We start from the raw sequence: 20,397 nt of genomic DNA, 5'->3' as shown, positions 1-20,397 counted from the left end.
AGTGCCAAGTTCATGGAGATCTAATACATGCCCCAGTGCAAGAATTGCAACCTATCACAACACCATGGCCCTTTTATCAATGGGGATTACCTTGTGGGTAAAATCCATCCATCTTCATCCAACGGTCACAAATTCATCATTATCGCCATAGAATACTTCACAAAGTGGGTTGAATCTGTTTCGCTTACCCAAGTCACCGGTAAGAAGATCACCTCATTCATCCTCAATTACATCATCTATCAATATGGTGTACCCATGTCCATCATCACAGATAATGAGCTTCCTTTCAAAAATCAGGATGTTCGTGAACTTTGTGAGAAGTTTCATATCCAACACCGTTTCTCCACCCCATATTACCCACAAGGTAATGGTCAGGCAGAAGCCTCAAACAAAAACATATTGAGGATCCTCAAGAAGACAGTCAATGATGTCGGTCTTGATTGGCATATTCGTTTGAATCCTGCACTATGGGCATATTGAACTAGTATTCGAACCATTACAGGCGCAACCCCATACTCACTTGTATATGGAGAAAAGGATACCTTGCCTATTAAGGTTGAATTACCATCTCTATGAGTTTCCCTGTGCAATTTGATTACTAATGAAGAATATCGAGTCTCAAATCTTCAGGACTTGGAACTGCTTAATGAAAAGCGACAAGCTACCTACAATCACCTAAAATCCTATCAACAATGCATGAGCAGAAGCTACAATCATAGGGTCAAACCTAACACATTTAAATTAGGAGATCTTGTTCTCAGAGAGAATCCTCACAATCAACCAAATTGAGAACACCGAGGCAAATTTGAATCCAATTGATTGGGTCCCTATGTTATCACTGTAGCCTTTGGGTCTAGGGCATATCAGTTAGCAACTTTAGAAGGAGAACCACTAGAACATCCAATCAAGAGCATGCATCTCAAAAAATTTCATACATAAGTTGTGCAGAGAATTATGCTCATCAAATGTCAGAAAATACCAAACAAAATTCAGAAAAAAAAAAGAACAAAATACAAAAAATTAAGAAAATAGTAAAGAAAAATCATTCATCCAAATGGTGAAAATGACTCTAGTGGTGCCTTGGGTAAGTACGGTGGTGAAAACCTAGTAAACAGACACCATTTGTAAAGGCTATGGCTCCATTTTCTTTCAAACTTGTTCCAATCACATCCATTCATCTATCATTTATACCATGGCTTGTTATTGATCTGCAATCAAGGTTATTGCCTCATGTGTACCATGTCACACTTTAATACTGACACTTAACTGGAGGCAATGTTCTTAACCTAATGATGGGAGTAGATTTTCCAAGCTTGTGATTCATTGAGTTACTTATTCAAAACATCCTGAAATAATACCAAAAACATTCATAAAATCTCAGAAAATACCAAAAACATTTGAAAAATGTCTTGAAAAAAACACAAAAAATATTCACAACATTCAAAAATCCAAAAACATGACAAAAACATCCAAAACAATCAAAAACATTGCAAAAAAAATTTTCCTTGCACATAAACATCACCAAAAACACAAAACAATATTTTGAGCTACTCAAACGATGACCACTTATCAAAAAAACAAACAAATCAAACATTTGAGCACAACCATCTTAACAAGGATGCATCCTTCCTTACAAACAAGACATGGTACCATATTTCTTTGACAAGAAAATTATGTTTGGGTGATAGGCACTTGGTCGAATCTTTTGCATTTATATCAGGTTCCTACACTACTCCAGGATATCCATAAGTGATTAGAGTGGTCAGGATGGTTCATGATATCTTTTTTTTTAATTTCTATCTATGGATTATTCCAATAAAGTTCTGGGGCATGTACTAATGGTGTCTATATGGGAATTTCACTAAGCTATGAGATCCTATTCAAAAATAACATCACTATGGCATACTGACTATAACGTATAGGTGAAATTCTTATAGGTGAAATGATCAACCTTGGTTTCTGATACGTCGGCCAAGATCGGTATTACTATTCTTGATGAGGAAATAAAGCATTATGAATAAGCCATGGATCACCATTTCATCTCATCTGTTTATATTAGATTTCGTTGTATATCACTCATACATCTATTCATTCATACATTGTAAATATTTTGTATGCATGCATACGCAAGGAATAGGGTTTCTATGAGAAAGCTACATGTGAAGGGCTATCCCTAAAATCATGACTGAGTACAATGATATGCACCCCATTCATGTCAATGGATAACTCTATTTTGATCATCTTCCACAGGAATGAATCCTAGGTCCTCCATACCTTCTATCTAAAATTTACTTCCCCACCTCACTCTCCCCATCTCGATCATCAACATCGCATACCCTACAACGTGTCTCATCAAACTAATCAAGTCATGTTCATCACCCTCCATCTCTAAAAAGAGGGGGTGTGTAACCTATGTTACCTAGGTCATCCTATAAGCAAAGAGGGGGTGCGTAACCTATGTTACCTAGGTCATCCTATAAGCAAAGCAAGTTACTCTGTCTACATAGGTACATCAATTCACGCACACCTATACTACAATAGACATTTACATCAATTGCCTAGTCTCAATAGGTACGCTAAGTCCAGCAATCGCCACAAACAACCTAAAATGCAAACACTATCAATTGAGCAACCAATCAAACATAATCAAAATAGACAATTACATCAATTGTCTAAGTCTCAACGAATATTTTGCTTCAGATACCTTGACTTCATTGGATAATTACATCAATTATCTAAGTCTCATCAGGTCAATTTGACTCACTTACTCAGACTTTATCGATCAAAAGAACAACACTACATTTGCACTATATTTCCTACTTGACCTAAGGGTACTCACTAGCCTACCCTTCGCCTCCTTCATTCCCAAATCCTCCATTCCATCCATGCTTAATTTTAAAAAAAAATTTGAGAGATCGCTCGAATTTTTAAAAAATTGTCCCATCTCTCAAGGGGGCATACCTAACCACCAACTTGGTGCATTTTGGGACATGTACCATGCTTACTTGTTTTTTCTTTAAAACGATGCAATAAACCACACCGTCTCGAAGAGGGGCAAATGTAGACACCCAAATCTCTCCACTTAATTAAATGAATACTTAATATTTATTTGATTAATTAACCATCGATCAACAATTAATTAAATTAATATTTAATTAATTCATCATAACCCTCTTCTCTTATTAATTAAATAAATTATTCAATTGATTTGATTTAATTCACTTAAACCATATTCTAAGTTTTAATTAAATAAACAAATCATATTTATTTAATTAAATACCTTCTCTCACATTTAAATAAATAAATATTTATTTAAAACCCTAAAAACCTCACCCACTTGCACTTTCTAGAAAATGCAAGTTTCACCACTATTTTAAATAAATAAATTATTTATTTAAAATCATATTTATCCTCACCCACTTGAAACCTTTAATGATTTCCCTTTAAGTCTTCAAACTTAATGGCTTCCTTCTAGAGTCTTCTCAAACCTTTAATGGGTTTCCTTAAAGTCTTTCAAACCTTTAATGGCTTTTGTTGACTCTAAATTTTACTTTCGAAACAAATAGCCTTATGGGAAATTCAGTGACTGAGGACCTATTGCGCTAAATTCACTGAATGACCTCTGGATTTAAGAATTCGGCTCTTCCTTGTGATTCGGGGAAAAAGGGGAAGAAGAAACTTAAAGAAAAATGATCTAGACTATTTAGGCAATGTGCCAGAGCATTTTGTGACAAACATAAACAACATATAAAACCTATACAATAATCTATACATCTGAACAAAACCATAAACAAGACACAACCAAGATTCCTTTTAACATAAAGAAACATACATCATGCATCCACCAGATAACAAGTGCAAAACATAGTTTAATTGGCAGAGTATTAGGCATATATTTCCAAAGTCATCAAAATTATAAGAATGCACAGAAAACTATTACAGCATACTCAAAACAAACATCGCAGAGGCCGTAGGCACAATTTGATTATCCTTTCCTCATAAAACAATAATAACTAAAAGACTTAATTGCTATCTAGAATACTTAATTGTTCTTTTTAATTAAAGTTTTGAACCCCTAAAACAAGAAAGAAAACAACATAAATAGAGCCCTCGGCTCGGCTAACAGTCTAAAGAATTCACCATCCTCCCACAATCACTTCTGAGCAGAAAAAACCATCGTGGCATCCTGTAGGAACAAACCCAGCAAAATGACTTCTGAGATTGTTGCCTCCACCTTGTCGTATCATCTCTATGCCTGCTCAAATAGAAAATATTTTGATGCGAATCACAGCTAGAGAGACAGGTCACCACGGGTAACACGCGGCAGCTCTGAGGACATCCAAAAAGGAGCATCTAAACAAAAATAGGACGGGAAGCGCGGAGGCACCATGTGTCCCTATCTTCGCACGATCCAGAGTGGGGTCCAACGGGATGCACAGTCATGGGAACCCGAGCCATTTGGAAAATCCTTGTTTCCCCTAACCTCAAACAGAAAAAGTAGGCCATTAGGAACAACGCCGAAAAGACACCTGGCCTGTACGATGAGCGCAGTTGAGAACTCAAAAGAAAGGGGTGTCACCCGATTAAAATGCCACCTATGAACAACCCCAAAATAATGTTAACAGCTTCCTTATAGAATCTTCTTAAGCCTTTAATGGTTTCCCTCAATGTCTTCAAGCATTTAATACTTTATCCCCCTTTTTCTCATTTTAATAAATTAAGATTTATTTAAATAAATCCAAAATTCAATTGCACACTTTTAAATAAAATTATATTTATTTAAAAATCCTAAAAATCATCCCACTTGCATTCTCCTACAAAATCCACTTGCTCACTAACCTCCTTCTATATTCTTCTAACCCCCTTCTAGATTCTTCTAACTCCTATTTAGCCTAATCCCCCTCCTAATAATTTGCACATTCCTCAAGGAAAATGTCACCTCTCAAAAACATGCAAAGTCTTCACAAACCATTAAAGGCTTTGTGTCACTTCTCCAAAACCTCTGAATTCTTCAATAACCATTTATGGTTAACTCAAACTCAACCCTTGGTTAGAGACTTTCTCTCTAACTCAACCATCTCTTTAACTCATGGGTCTCTTCAAGCATTCATTTCTTTGACCATGGTTATCCCTTTAATTCTTGCACAAGAGTTTACCCACTGGATAAAAGATTTTTCCACTAACTCAACCCTAACCAAACCCTCCTAAGGTGACCCTCATGTCTCCTCAGGCATTTAATGCCTCTTCTCTCCCCTCTCAAGCTTCGTCATGGTGACACTTGTCAACATGGGGCTGGGTTGAAAGTCTCACATGGATTGAATATCTTTCAATCCTAACCCTTGTTAAGAGTGCTCAATCTTAACCTTTGATTTCCCCATTTCTTCTATAGATAGAACCCTTCTCCTCAAGAAAAGAAGGAAGCATTAGAGTATTGTTACTATACTGGTATTAGCATAGATCTTTCTCATAGCATCACTATCTACACTTGCATAGCATTTTTTTATCATATCCAACCATCTTGAATCTCCATATGGCATCCACGGCTAGTGCTAAAAGCTAAGAGCTACACTCATTTGGGACTTGGAGAGGGGAGAAACAAGGGAAAAGCATCAAAAGGCATCATGAAAGCATCTTAGGGAGGCTTTTCTCCTTTCTTTTATTTTTGTTAAACTTCTTTCATGGTTTTTGAAATCTTTTTTGATATGTTTGGAATGGTTTTAGTTCTTTGTTTTGGTTTTATGGTTGAAACTAACTTATTAATGTATTGAACTTTTTGCTTGCCTTGTCCCCATTTCCACAACATCAATAATCATTATAAGGAGGTAGGATACTCCTTTTCAAAACTAAAAATACTATTCATATTTTGTTAAAATCGAATATGCTTAATTTTAAAATACTTAATACACCATATGAAGTATGACTATATTTGAGTTCTAACTACACCCTAAATAAACTATAGAAAATTGTGTTGATAATATTTATTAAATATCTTGTACCTCACTATTATCAAACTCGATATGAAATATTTATGTTGACAATATTTGAGTTCTAACTACACCCTAAATAAACTATATAAAATTGTGTTGATGATATTTATTAAATATCTTGTACCTCACTATTATCAAACTCGATATGAAATATTTATGTTGACATCATGCCCTAGTATAACAACATTGGTCATTGAAAATCGCCTAAAATAATACATATATATTAGAAGTATAAAACATATGGGATTGAATACAAAGATGGAGAAGAACATAAATTTTAGTTTTTTTTCTTGTTGTACAAGGGGTATCCCCATGACCTAGCCCATATCCCAACCCACCTTATGTTGGTCTTATTTACTACCGAGTTGAAGCTAGGAAGGGACAAATTGAGGCGAGACTATTCACCTAGGGATGCAAACAATCAACTACAAATCACATGTAATAAGCAAGTATGTGTCTTGGAGTCAAACTTGAAACGAAAGAGGAGGACATGATCTACTTTGGTATAAAGGTTCTAATTATACCAAAGATGATGCCAATATTAAGTCAACTTCAAGATCCATCTTTTACCATAGGTTAGTTCTACTTTCTTGGAATAGTAACAAGCATTCAGCAATGTCATTAGAGTAATGTAAATTAATATTGTGTATATACTTGATGAAGGAAAAGAAAATTCTCAATAGGAATTATCTATGCAAGATGTGTACGACTCTCTAGTGAAAAATAATACTCAACAATTGACAACTCTCCTAAAATGCAAAATTATAATTAGGTACGAATGGACCTATTAAAGAAAATGCATACAAGCCTTACAAATAAATGTTTCTGAAAAAAAAAGGTATTACCTATATTAAGACCTTTTATATAATTGCTAAAAATACTTCTATTTATAAATAACTTGTTTTAGCTACAAATTTTGTATAGAAAATTCATCAAATAAATCTAAATTTTTTAATATTATATAATAATTTAAAGGAAGAAATTTACTTACAAACACCATAGATTTGATAAATATGAAAAAAAAAACTAGTATAGATTGAAGTTATCATTATATGATTTTAAACAAGATTAAAGAACATGACACTTAAAAGTTAACAAATATAGGAAATCGTGTATAATGTATTGAAAACACTGCTGAACAATTAAAGCAAGTTTCTGAAATAATATATCTTGGATTGATTAAAAAAAATTGGGTAGGCATGTATTGCAAATGAGGTAGGATCTTTCTTTCTGAGAAAAAGTATGCTATCGATTTGCTAATTTTTTTTAATATATTTGAATGTGAATCAGATAGTACATCATGTAGAGTAGGATTAAAATTGAGAGCTTACCACATCCTAAAAAAATTAAATAAAAAATTCTAAAAAAAGAACTTGTTGAAAATCTCTTATAGCTGATTACACATAAACCAAATATTGCACATGTAGATGACATTGTGTTTAAGTATGTTAAAAATTTACTATTACAAAGTAGTATGCTAATGTACATTCAACATATAGATGAAATTAGGATTTAATATGAACATGGAGGAGAAGCTAATCTTGTAGGGTTTGTAGATTATGATTATACAAGTTGATGATAGAAAATTAACTTTCAGATATCTTTCAAATTAACTTAAGATCACTTCCAAGAGATAAGAAACAATCAACAATATCATTGTGATCCATAAAAGCTATTGATTCTGCACAGGCTTAGAAGATTACATGAATAAACACATAAATCACAAGATTGTCCAACTACTATATTTTGTGACAATAAAAAAATACTATAAAAGTACCAAAATCATATTGAAGTGCTTGATAAATTGATTGAAGAGAAAGTATTGGAACTGAAGTTACGGGGAACATGAGACAAATTTATTAATGTATTTAGCAAAGCCTTCGCCTTTGAAACTAAATATATATTTAGCAAAGCATGGTCTAGAGTAAAACTTTTCTGACTTTGAAACATCTTATATCTCAAGAAAGTATATGTAGATTAAGTGATGTTATGAATATTTTGATCATCTTCCTAAAAAAATATTTATATTTCTCTGAAGATGTATATGAAATCTGTAAATGTTATGAATATTTTGATAAATTGATTGAAGAGAAAGTGGTGGAACTAAAGTCATGGGGAACATGAGACAAATTTATTAATGTATTTAGCAAAGCCTTCGCCTTTGAAAATAAATATATTTTTAGCAAAGCATGGTCTAGAGTAAAACTTTTCTGACTTTGAAACATGTTATATCTCAAGAAAGTATATGTAGATTAAGTGATGTTATGAATATTTTGATCATCTTCCTAAAAAAAATATTTATATTTCTCTGAAGATCTATATGAAATCTGTACATGTAAATATAACAGCAGTTATGCTACCATACAATACATATGCTTATGTTTTTCTGTTTTTTTTATATTACTACTTATATATAATACAATGATAGCTGCCTTCTTTTCTACTGTCTACTTATCTAAAATATTCCAGCAGTAAATTCTAGATTTCTCTAGAAATCTATGTGAAACCTAAAAATATAACAGCCACTATGCTACCATACAAACAAGTATACCTCAGATATATTTTGCCTCCATTTATTTTAACCACTGGTTTTATATAATATATTTGTGTTCTTTTTTATATCTAGTGCAAGTCTATATCTGCTATAAAAGAATATTACTAGTGAACAGCTAAAATATTGTTGGAAAATTTAAACAGCCAGAGGAACTAAAATATATTTCTGATCTACTATATTAAGGCTCACGTGTGCTTTAGAAATGCAGAAGAACAAATTTGAAGAAATGCTCTAACATCTATCCGTACTCCCTAAGTTTCTAGACATGTCCCAATTTTTTTTTCCTTTTTTTTCAATTCTCGGCAACCAGATCATAACAATTAACATAACACAACCCCGAAAACACAATTTATTCAATGCAAAGGACAACTATATAGGCTAACGAACTAATAAACCGAATATGGTAGTGGAACTTGATCAATCAAGCATCAACCACAAGGCGGGGATTAACTTCAAACAAAAATAACAATTCCCTAACAAAACCATTGCGCAATGAAGGATAAAAATGCTTAATCTAGCTTTGCTCATTATTTATTTAACAATAAACTTGGACTTTACCTTTGAATGGGTCGACCGATAAATTTAATCCGTGGTTGAGCATGCCCTTCCAGTTACAGCAAATCCAGTGTACAACTTTTCTGTTTAATATTTTCTGCCCACATAAAAGAAAAAATGACATGGACATGTTAGTCTAATTGAGAGTGTCAAGATTTAAAAACCCACATTAAAATAAAGCATTTACTGATTCATTCTGCAGTTATGAAATCTCTGATAATAAATATTGACGAAAACTATGATGACTGGAAGGGAAGATGCGCAAATTAATAGCTAGCTTTTAGCAAGAAAGAAAAGGTTTCATACCAAGGAGAATGGCACTGCTCTTTGCCCACATTAGATCAAATTAATCAGACTTTTGAGTATTCGAGGCTTGAACTTCCATCGTATTTAAATATTGTTTTACGGCTGACGATGATTACGGGCCACTAAGATAAAGTTTGACCAGATGGCAGCACAATATATAATGTAAACGCTCTCGTAGAACTATAGAAACCAGTCAAAGCTTCTAGAGCTTTTCTAATCAGCTTGTTTAACTCGTTGCGATTACACCGACTTTCTAGTATCCGTCACATTTAAAATCAACTCAACTTTTGACTGAATGCACGAATCCAAAGCTTAGTAGCCGCCAAATTTGACTTCCAAGGTCTTTAGTAGAACAGTAGCCGTAGGACTCCCCCCCCAAACCAAGCCAAAATTGTTTGGTTTGTAGGCCTCGAATAGCATAATTCCACATACATGAATTGGTACACCTAGTTCGCACAACCCCGTTCAAACCAGCTATATATTGCATTTGTTTTATTGTAGTCATATAAATAGCATGTCAATTTGGAGAAGAGAAAATATCATTTAATAGCTATCAAATGTATGAAATTTGTGAAGGCAATAAGAAGAACAAGTTCTTCAAACAAATCTCTATCTTCTTTTACTATTATTGTAAAATAAGTCTAACATCTTATGTGTTAATATTATGTAGTGCATTAAATGATGAAAAGAAGCATTATGCAAAAACTAATAATATGGATTGTACGCATCCAGGCAAGAATTGTGTTGGGCAAGAATTGTGTTGGTGTTTTGACGTGAATTAATAGGTAAGGGAATTTGTAGACAACAAATTTTCTCTTAAAAGGAGGTGAGAATTCCTAGAATTGTTCAGATTAAATAATGTGGGAGAGGGATCGAACCCTTCATAGCAACCAAATGACTGCCAAGTGGGGTCTCACAAGCTGCAAGAAAAAACCAGCATTTAAAAACAACATCCACGACAAAAAATCAAAATCAAATTGAAACAGAAAACAGAACGAACCAACAACACAAAACCAAAAAATAGATACTCCAGGAGACACAAACATATGGTCTACAAATTAGGGGCTTTAACACCATATCAATCAAGGCTGAGGTCTTTCAACTTCTCATGAAAAAGAAGTCTTTCTTGGAAAAATAAGGTTGTGTTGTCATTGATATCAAATTTGCTGTCATTGATGATGACTTTGGTTTGGAAGGTTTTATTTTTATTTTTGAGTAATATAGTATTAGAGGATTGGTTATGAGCTCATGTGGATGTGTGGAGATTGATTGTGGTTACTTTAGATTGTATATCCAGTTGTCTTTTGACTATTCTAAAACTTTGGAAATGTATTATGTGGTCTGCAGTTGAAGCTAGCAAAAGGTGACTATCCTGGTGAATAGTTTATCGGACTGGGTATAGATTTATGGTCTGCATTGTGGTGCATTGCTTGATCGTGACTTGTGGTTGTAGCATGATGTTGGTGGATGAAAATTCTTGATATGTCCTAATTTGTATATTCTCATTTTATCTATAGTTGAAGTTGTGATGGTTTGAGTATCGTCTTGCATAGTGACAATGTGATAGTTTGGAGGAATGCATTGCAATCCTTTTCTTTTAGTAGTTTTGGTGGTGTGGCTAAAAGATTTAGCTATATTGGTGTTAGATTATGCTAGATTCGCATCATGTTTTGAGTAAGTCTAGTCGGTGTGATTTAATGGTTTTATCCTTTGAGGTTGACTTGTGCATTTTTGGTCCATGTGGTTGTATGCAGAGTTGTAGGGATTGATTTGGGATGGATAGGAAGGTATACCGATATAGTGTGATACTTCATACATTTCATTTTTCCTTCTATATTGCTTTATAGATTGTTTTGGGCTATTTATTTATATCCTATACATTACAACTAAGTAGAACAACCTAATTGATGTTCCTTTGGTTGTGAATGGTATATAAATATTAAAGATGAAATCTATTTGGAGGATTACATATGTTGTATGAGTAATATTCAAAGTTGTGTATGGTGTATCTTGTAAGTGTGAAGATTTACAAGTGCAGTTGAGGAGTGATGAAGTCAGTTTCAAATTTATAATACTAGTGAACCGTAATCAATGCTTCAGAGGATGTGTTTCTTTACAGTTCAAGAATATTGATTCATTAAATATTTAGATCTATTTTATTATGCCCTAGAGAAGTGATCTTCAGTTTTTGCAAGTCCATTGTATCTTTCCCTAAGGTTGTGCACCTTAGTATTGCAAGTCAATATCAAGAGTATTGATCTTCCTTTCCCTTGAGCCTAAAACTTTGTAACATATTTTCATATAGTTCTATAGTTCTCACCATGGTTTTTTCCTCATTGGGTTTTCCATCTTAAATCTTGGTGTTCATGTGTGTTTTCTCTATTATTTTTTAATTCTTTACTTCCACATGTATGGTGACTAAAATGAATGATAAATAGATGGTTGAAATTGGTTAAGTTTTAATACATGTTGATTTGCCTCCCCCCCCCCCCCCCCACTCTTCGCATCTAGAAGTGTTCAATGATTGGTATAGAAGAAAGGTTTCTGAAGAAATAGTCTAACAGTAGAGGTAGATCTAAGATTTGAACACAATGTTTGAATCTAAAAATTTGGATGCTATGGAATAGCATGAATGGGATATTGATGCGATTGTAGATCTTGAAGGAGAATTAAGAGTAGCTTTGTTTGGTCTGGAGGTTTACTAGAAAAGGTCTAAGAAAGAATAAGAACATGACATCCTTCTGAAAAGACAAATTCATGAAGGGAAAAAGACCATTGGAAATCATGAAAAAAAGCTACATAACAAATCCAAAGAATGCACCAAGCTTGAAGAAGAAGTGGTTATGTTAAGGAAGAATTAAAAGAGGCAAAAGAAAAAATTGATAAGAACCTGAAGTTCAAAAGTGTTAGTGATATGCTTAATGAGATGCTAAGTGCTTAGAAACCATTTAAAGACAAAGGAAAACTTGAATTTAACTAAGGAGAATATTCTAAAACACCTAGTAAAGATGACAAAGGAAAGGAAAATGTCAAGGATTAATCTAAGAAGATAAATGAAGATCAAAAGGGTTTCACTCAAGTTTGGAACAAAAAAATATTAGGAAGCCTCCTCTTTCTCAAACTAGGTATTCTACATCTTTCAATGGTAAATGTTTTACATACAAAAAAATTAGACACAAAGCTATTGAATGTAGAAGTCAGATCAAACCCCAATCCTTTTATGGACAATGCTATGCTTGCAATAAGTTTACACATAAGGCAAATGAATGCAAAAATAGAATTATGTATGGATATATGAATATAGGCTATGGAAAAAATGTTCAGTGTTTGGATGGATACTGTTATGCATGCAAAAAATATGGGTATAAGGATATTTGTAGATCCAATTTCAAAAGGAATAGAAGTGGTCCACAACAATGTCTTACTTGTTATAATTGTGAAAAATTAAGATATCTTGCTAGGTTCTACAAAGGAAATAACATGAAGGCGTCTACTCCAAAAAAATATGATTGATATCAATGATATAAAGGAGAATATGTAGAAGATATGGGTGAATAAATCTGATGAGAACTTAGATGGCAAGATAGAGGATGGGTCTATACCTACTAGAGGTATATATGCTTCCTCCGAAAACTAGATAAAGTACATTATCTGAAGGGGACAACTCATTGAAGACCTTAAGGACCCCCTTATTGTGTGGATTCTAGATTGATTTTAGAATGGAAGATATTAAGAAGGTATTTCCAAAACATTCTTGATGTTTACAATGATCTACTAAGGTATTTGTGATCATTGGTATAACAACGTGTCAATTTTTTTATGTAATACTCAAATGCATTTAAGGTAAAAACCCTAATTTGGTGGAGTTAATGGATAAATTATGATTTCAAATTTATTAAAATCACTTATGGTCTTGCAAATTTGACTATTATTGTGTGTGAAAGAGATTTTTGGTGTTAAAACTAAAGATAAAGTGTTTCGATATATTCTATAAATTTATGTTTTTAGTTCAAGTTGTATGATCAAGATGGATACACTAATTTTTGTCCACGTGTCTTTGAAGCCACAACTGCAATTCAAACCCTATCCATTTGTTGCAATAGAGAAAGACAAGTAAGGTACTTTATTAAAGGTACCATTGGATGTACAGTATACAAAGGATGTTAGGGCTTATACCCATGTGCGCTTAACAAAGGATAGTCATGTAAAGTTTAATGATTTGTGGAATTAGTTGGTGTAAGATGACCTAAAAACATTTAAGTAATATTATAAGCACATTTTGAAGTTAGGATTGAATATTTGAAAGGAGTTTACTAATTTCAACTATGATCATGCATGAATTTGGATCATCTTGAGCTGAATTCATGGAGATTTTATGTTTATGGATCACCCACATAAGATCGCAAGGGATTCCATTAGAGCTTTAATAGGTTTATGCATCATTGGCAAACTTCTTGTTCTAAAATTAGTGAAGAATGATATTGTGTCTGAGCTTATTGGTGCAAAATCTAAATAGAAGGGCTATGAATGGTATGGACATCATTGATCTGATTGTCCTCTATGTAACTAAGGGTTTGGCAGACAATATTTACTATTATAATTGTGAGGGTTCTACCACTATCACCACAATACATGTTGCTTATCAAATGGTGGTTGAAGAAGAGAAGTTTGATGTTTGTGAGATTCTGAGATAACAACTTTTGGATAATCTAGACAAGATGAAGAAAAGAAAGTATCCATTTAGTTATGGGTCCCTAATAATTTATTTAGCTTTAATTTTTATGAATGATCTTGCGAGTGTTAGAAGTAAATTGTGGAATAAGTTCACTTTGATAGTAGTACAATTAATTTATCCTATTAGAAATTATAATAATGATATAGAAGTATACAATACTACATAATATGGTTGGTTCAATAATTTTCAAGATAAGATGCATGAAATGGAGAGGATTCCTACTAGTTTGATATAGACATATAGAAATGAGATCACTTTTTTGGTTAGTAAGAACTATTACTAAATTGAAGTAGTAAAAAAAAGAGTGCTTCACTACCTGAGTTACCTTATAAAATATAAGAGTATGTGGAGAAGAAAATTGATACATTATAGTACTTGCTAGTAGATCAACAAGAAGATAAATTTGGAACTGCTATTGAGATTTTGAACAAGATGATCTAAAAGAAGGCCAAGACCGGACATGCAAAGTGGATGGAGAACCCATACAAAAAGATAAATCTACCCACAATAGAAGAAGAATTTAGAAAGAAAGAAAAGAGGAGAGCTAGGTCAGTTATTGCATCTTCTCAGGTGAAGGTTGGTTCCTCAAGAATTCTAGTAGAAGTAGTTTTAATTAAGAAGAAATTTCAGAGATCTAAGTAGAAGGTGACAAGAGAGAAATCTAGTCTGGAGCCTAACATAGAGGAAGTAAAAAATGGAAGAATATATGAAGAGGTTCAAAAGAAAAAGTTTGTGATTAGAAAGAGGTCAATAAGGAAAACAATTAAGGAAGAGGATGTTGAAAAGGAAGAGGGCATTGTTCCTCTTAGTCATAAGAAGACAACCAAGGCTTCTCTAGTAGAGAACTCTACAAAGAAAAGGAAGTGAAGAAGAAAGAACCATACAAGATAAAGGGAAAGAAGAAGAAGAAGATAGGCTCCCCTTTGGTTGATGATAATTATCAAATACTTGACCTTGAGAGTGTGGTGAATGCAATTTTTGATCATTATTTATTGGTGTCTAGAAGGTTATATAACAATGCCCCTTGGGAAAACAAAGAGAAGACAACAAGGCTATTATCTAATAACTAATTACCTTTGACAAGAATGTGAAAAATATTATAGATAAGTTATATGTGGAGTTTTTAGAAGCCTTAACAAGAAGAAGGAAGGATGCACTGATAGAGGAATCTAATATGAGAACATGGGCTTTAGATATGGTGTGCAACCCTTTATCCAAGGAAGATAGAAAAAAGATTGTGTATGCTCTTAATACAAGGTTTAGAACAAACCAAAGAGTAAATATCATAATGGGAAAAGACCTGAATGACTATTAGAGGATAGTAAAAAAGACTAAGGATGTAGCAAGTGAGGCTATAAAAGAGATAAATGATACTTTGTTTTCTCTTATAGAGAAGGAAAAAATATAAATTGGTCCATAAGGGAGTACAGTTGGTGTTGATAGTAGTTTAGTTTATTCAAAGAAGAAAATTGATGAATGATTAGGTGGTGATGGAGATTTGGGAACTGATCTAGATGAACACATGGAGACTGATAAGAATATTAAAATAGTTATAGAAAATATTCTAGAGAAAAAAAAAAGAGTAGAAGGGTGCAAAGAAAGAACAAGAATAGCAGAAAAAGATAGAGGAAGAAAAGATTACTATATTTGGTGGAGAATCTTCTAATCCTTTTGAAGACTCTACATCAGAATTGTTGAAAATGTAGTTACAATTTGAACCAATAATTACCACTGAGGTATTTCAGGTACCTATGACACAAGGTATGATGGACCTTAACCAGTTGTCCACCCTGCACATGTTACACTTGGGTGATATACTTCACCACTCTTCATGTTAAAATTTCATCAAATCACAATTGTAGAGTAGAGTTGACCAATGTTATAGTGAAGTTTATCATGAGAGAATTCTAGAAGTTGTGTTGTATGAGACTTTGAGTGATGTTGAGTGGCTATAGGTGATACTTAATGGACTAAAATATCATGCTTCTAACTCGGAAGCAACAATTTTGAAAGATGTTGAATAGAGACAAGAAGAAACAAGATCAAAAGAGTTAGTGAATAAATGTGTAGTTGCACATAGCTGATTGCAAGAAGGAATAATATTTTTTTGAAAACCATGTATAGAATTTAGTGGAAGCATATAGGTTTTCATTAGTGGCATGTATCCACCAAAGATATTAAGGGTAAAATAGACATTTTGGAAGTACACAGTGTACAGTTATCTAGTTCTATAGACTTCAAGAAGGATGTAGATAGTAATGGTAGATTGCAGATATAAAATTTGTATATGCACAGTTAAATATGCTAATTTATCAAAAAGACAAGATTAAGGCACCATTTTTTCATGAGAGATATTGTAGACTTGCATCTCACCAACATGGCGAGACTTCTTTTAGAGTCTCAAAAGTTAACACTAGATTCATGATTATTAGAAACCAACATAGTAGAGAGATTATTATAGTTGGTAATGTTGATCATTCATCCAAATTGTATGAGTTCGCTCATTTTGGTCCTATTGAGCTTGTAGTTCCATTGAATAGTCCTCACTCTCATGCATACAAAGTGGATAAAAAGTATAAGGATAAGTTTGGTCAAGTGAACCTATGTGCCTCAATTATCTAGCATGGTTTATATTGCTTGTGTTGAGCCTCCCCCTCCTTCACCTCCTGCTTCTTCAAAAATTAATTCAATTCCATAGGTTCATTGTTCCCTTACGTTTCAATATTTTAGGGTGAGTACTTGTCAAATATTGTATGGTGATGAGTACTTGCCAAATATCGCATGGTTATTCAATATGCCACACACTCTAGACATTGAGGACATTGAGGATATTTCATTCCTCTTTGATGGTAGCTTGATAAATCTAGTCATCCCATCCTCATTAGTGCCTTATGAGGTTATTTATCAAATAACCTCAAACTTATTTCTATTTTCCTCATTTGATTTTGTATCATAAATCTTATAGACATGTAGATTATGGAGCAATATTTCATTGCACATGTCATGAGACTATTCCTTTCATCTCCTTTCATGAAATTGCTTCTACCTTGGCCATTGGATCCATTTATTCTAAAGGGGAGGAATGGGTCATCATCAACATTCATCTTCAAGAATTTTATTTTGATCTTCTTCATTATGGGGTGATGCATCATCTCTTCCTTTCTCATCTTTCAGGGCATGTCGATTCTACTTATGTGAATGAATCGGTACTTGGGTGACATCTTGAGTGCTTCACTCTTGCCACACATACATATTTCTATTTATTTTTCTCTCTTTTAGAGAGGGGTTTTCTCCCACTACATTTTTTCCATCTTTTGTTGGTCATGTGTTTTTATTTGTTTTTACATGAGTAACAAATCAATGCTTTATCAAGTTAGAACCTATTCACTTTTTATTTCACTATTATCTCATTATCTTATTCCTTTGTTAATCTTAACAGGGGGTGTTGGAGTAATTAGGAAATTGTCTAATTAATTAAATATAATTAGGTAATTTGATACTTTATTCACACAAGCTAAAATTAGCTTCCTTTTACCTTTCATTATATTAGACTAATATTAGCTCACGTTGTCTCATTCATTATTATTGTGACACTTGGCACTAGCTAATTTGATCTTCCTTTAGAATTTGCATCTAAGGTTTCATTTACCCTTTTCATAAGGATTCATTCACTTATTGTAGTAACTAATATATTTTACATCAATACAATTATCAAATTTATCTTAATTGATCTCTTTTTGTGATAGGCATGTTCCTTGCAAGTCATTCATGGGCTTCCGAGTTTGAAGAATTAACTCCAAAAAATACAACTAACAAAAAAACTCGATCTTTAAAACCCATTGTGAAGGTTTGGGAAGCCTTTCAAAATCCCCCTTGGCTGTTGTTTTATGTTTATTTTATTGATATTTGGTTCAGGTTGTGGGAGCCTTGTAAAACCCACAAGCAGGTTGGATGCTAGTAGTTTTCAAGGGCCCATCCTGACCACTTGTTGTTTTGGTTTTTGGTTAAGGATAGGTTTTGTTTTTGGCAACCTAAGATCTATGTTGTAGGTTAAGGGATCCTGGTAAAACCCTTCTCTGCTGGTTTTGGGGGCCAGTTCAAAACCTAGGTTGATGGTTAGGGGAGTCGTTCAAAACCCTCTGAGTCCTGATCCTGAATATATGGATACCTATTGTAGTCTAGTGTCTTTGAAGGTTATGGGTGCCTAGAAAACCCATGTTGTCAGTCAAAGGTTAAGGGAGCCTTAGTAAAACCCTTATGTTTGTTTTAGAGGCTAGTCTTTTTTAGTCTCGGCTGTGGTTGGGCTATTGGTTTTCTGATGATTATTCCTCTAGGCAATGTTGTTTTTTGGGTTCCAGATCTTGGTAAAATTTGAGGGTTTTGGGTCCCTTCAAAACCTATTGTTTGGGGTTTCAGGTCCCCTCAAAACATGTTTGTCCTTAATCAAAAAAAAAACATATCGATCTTTCCTCTTTGTTCACAATAGGTGACTAATTTGTTATCTCTCTACTACCCAACTTGTACAAGATGTAAATATTTAAATTTGTTGTTATTATTAATCATAGAAACTTTAAATACATCACTACCACTATTGTGGCTCTTAAATCTATCCTTATTCAAGAAGTGATAAAGAAAAAAGTAGATTGCAGACCTTAAATTTTTAGTATTCATACATTTTCTCTTTAAAAAAATTTAAATTGGTGTTATTCTTCCTATCAAGTAGAGCTTCCATAATGAGTATACTTTTTATAATTGTAGTGGTTAAAAATATAGGATTTAAGACACAATATTTTTCCCTATATATACTTAATCTTCTCTATGTTGTTGAAAAATTTATTCTATTTACATGTTCTTAAAAGATTTGATGTAGTACCAAAAGACAATAGTTATAATGTCATTTTATTTTTTATTAGAAACTCTCTATCACTCTACTTCCCACACAAATTTTAGTCACCATAGGGATCAACCTAATGATTATCAAGATGAGAAAAAATAATCTCTCCACTTCACAGATCACAATGGATAGATGCCTTGTCAAACCATTTTTTCTTTCATGAGAGTGCTATCATTATTATACAAAATGTTTCATGTGACATGAACTACAAGTTTGGTAGAAGCACTATGGTTTTACTCATGAGAAAATTAAGGATTTTTCATTTTACCCACAAGTATGTGAGACCAAGAATTAATTGTAGTAGTGACTAATATAATACACTAGAGATAGATATGTAGAGGACATTGTTCATATCAAGGAACACTAAAGGGGGGGGGATCAGTGTTTTGCAATTTTTAACCTTGATAAGTTGATCCTTTAAGCACTTAAAATTCAACAAAAAAGAAATGCAAACACATAAAGTAAATATCCACAATATCATAACACCAAGATTTTATACATAGAAATCCCAACCAAGGGAAAAACCATGGTGGGAACCTACCCACAATATGATGATACCTTGTTGGAAGTATATGAAGTATTACAATTTTTGGGGAATACACATGCATTTAGGCACACTACCTAGAGCTCACTGCTCAAAAACAAAAACAACAAGGGCTACAACCCTTGGAAGGCTCATTGCCTTACAAATTAGTTACAAATGATTACAAGAGAATTTGAACTAATGAATAGCATTTACAAATACCTGGGTATAGTTCTAGTTAAGCACAATATCCATTGATTTCACACTCTCTCTGATACTGCTTTGTTTCACTATTCTTCAATATTCTGGAGCACAAAACTTTGAATTGCACACTACAACTTCACATAATCAATAATAAAAACATTCGCATAACCACCGATATCCAAAATGATCATATCAATCACTCTTATACATCCATGATAGGAAATTAGGTCTTCTACATGTTGGCTTCAAGAATACTTAACAAATAATAAAACCTATAAATGTTGTCAGTTGAATCTGATCTCCAATGCATATGTGGACCAAAAATAATTTTCCACATGCTTCCCACAAGTTGTCTTATCATCCACAAACACAAAAGAAATAACCAAATTGGCTACACCAAAACCGCACAACAATCAAACATACAAGTTGGTCATAATACATTGTTCTACCAAAAAAAAAAAAATGTACACCGAATCTTCTAACACACACGACAGTCATCACTGGAGTCTAAGATCATGAAATAAGGTACTCTAAACATATATCAATCTTCCCATGTCTCCGCAACACAAAATATTTATTTGGGATGACATACTGATCAATATACCAAACTTTGTTGGATGCTCTATTCTAACTCACCGC

General features: G+C 33.2%; 1 long non-coding RNA gene across 1 annotated transcript in view; it reads right to left on the bottom strand.

Annotated features, from left to right (window-relative positions):
* Positions 1–9,512, bottom strand: part of LOC131074905 (uncharacterized) — a 39,922-nt gene extending 30,410 nt beyond the window's left edge. The window contains exons 1-2 of the long non-coding RNA XR_009113137.1: positions 9,403–9,512; positions 9,100–9,193 (exon numbers count right to left, since the gene is read on the bottom strand). This is a non-coding gene — a long non-coding RNA (uncharacterized LOC131074905). The remainder of the gene's footprint in view (positions 1–9,099; positions 9,194–9,402) is intronic.
* Positions 9,513–20,397: the final 10,885 nt, after the last annotated feature.

The sequence above is a fragment of the Cryptomeria japonica genome, chromosome 3 (assembly GCF_030272615.1).
Source record: "Cryptomeria japonica chromosome 3, Sugi_1.0, whole genome shotgun sequence".
NCBI lineage: Eukaryota > Viridiplantae > Streptophyta > Pinopsida > Cupressales > Cupressaceae > Cryptomeria > Cryptomeria japonica.
The sequence above is the reverse complement of the archived record's forward strand: the minus strand, read 5'-3'. Positions and strand labels throughout refer to the sequence as shown.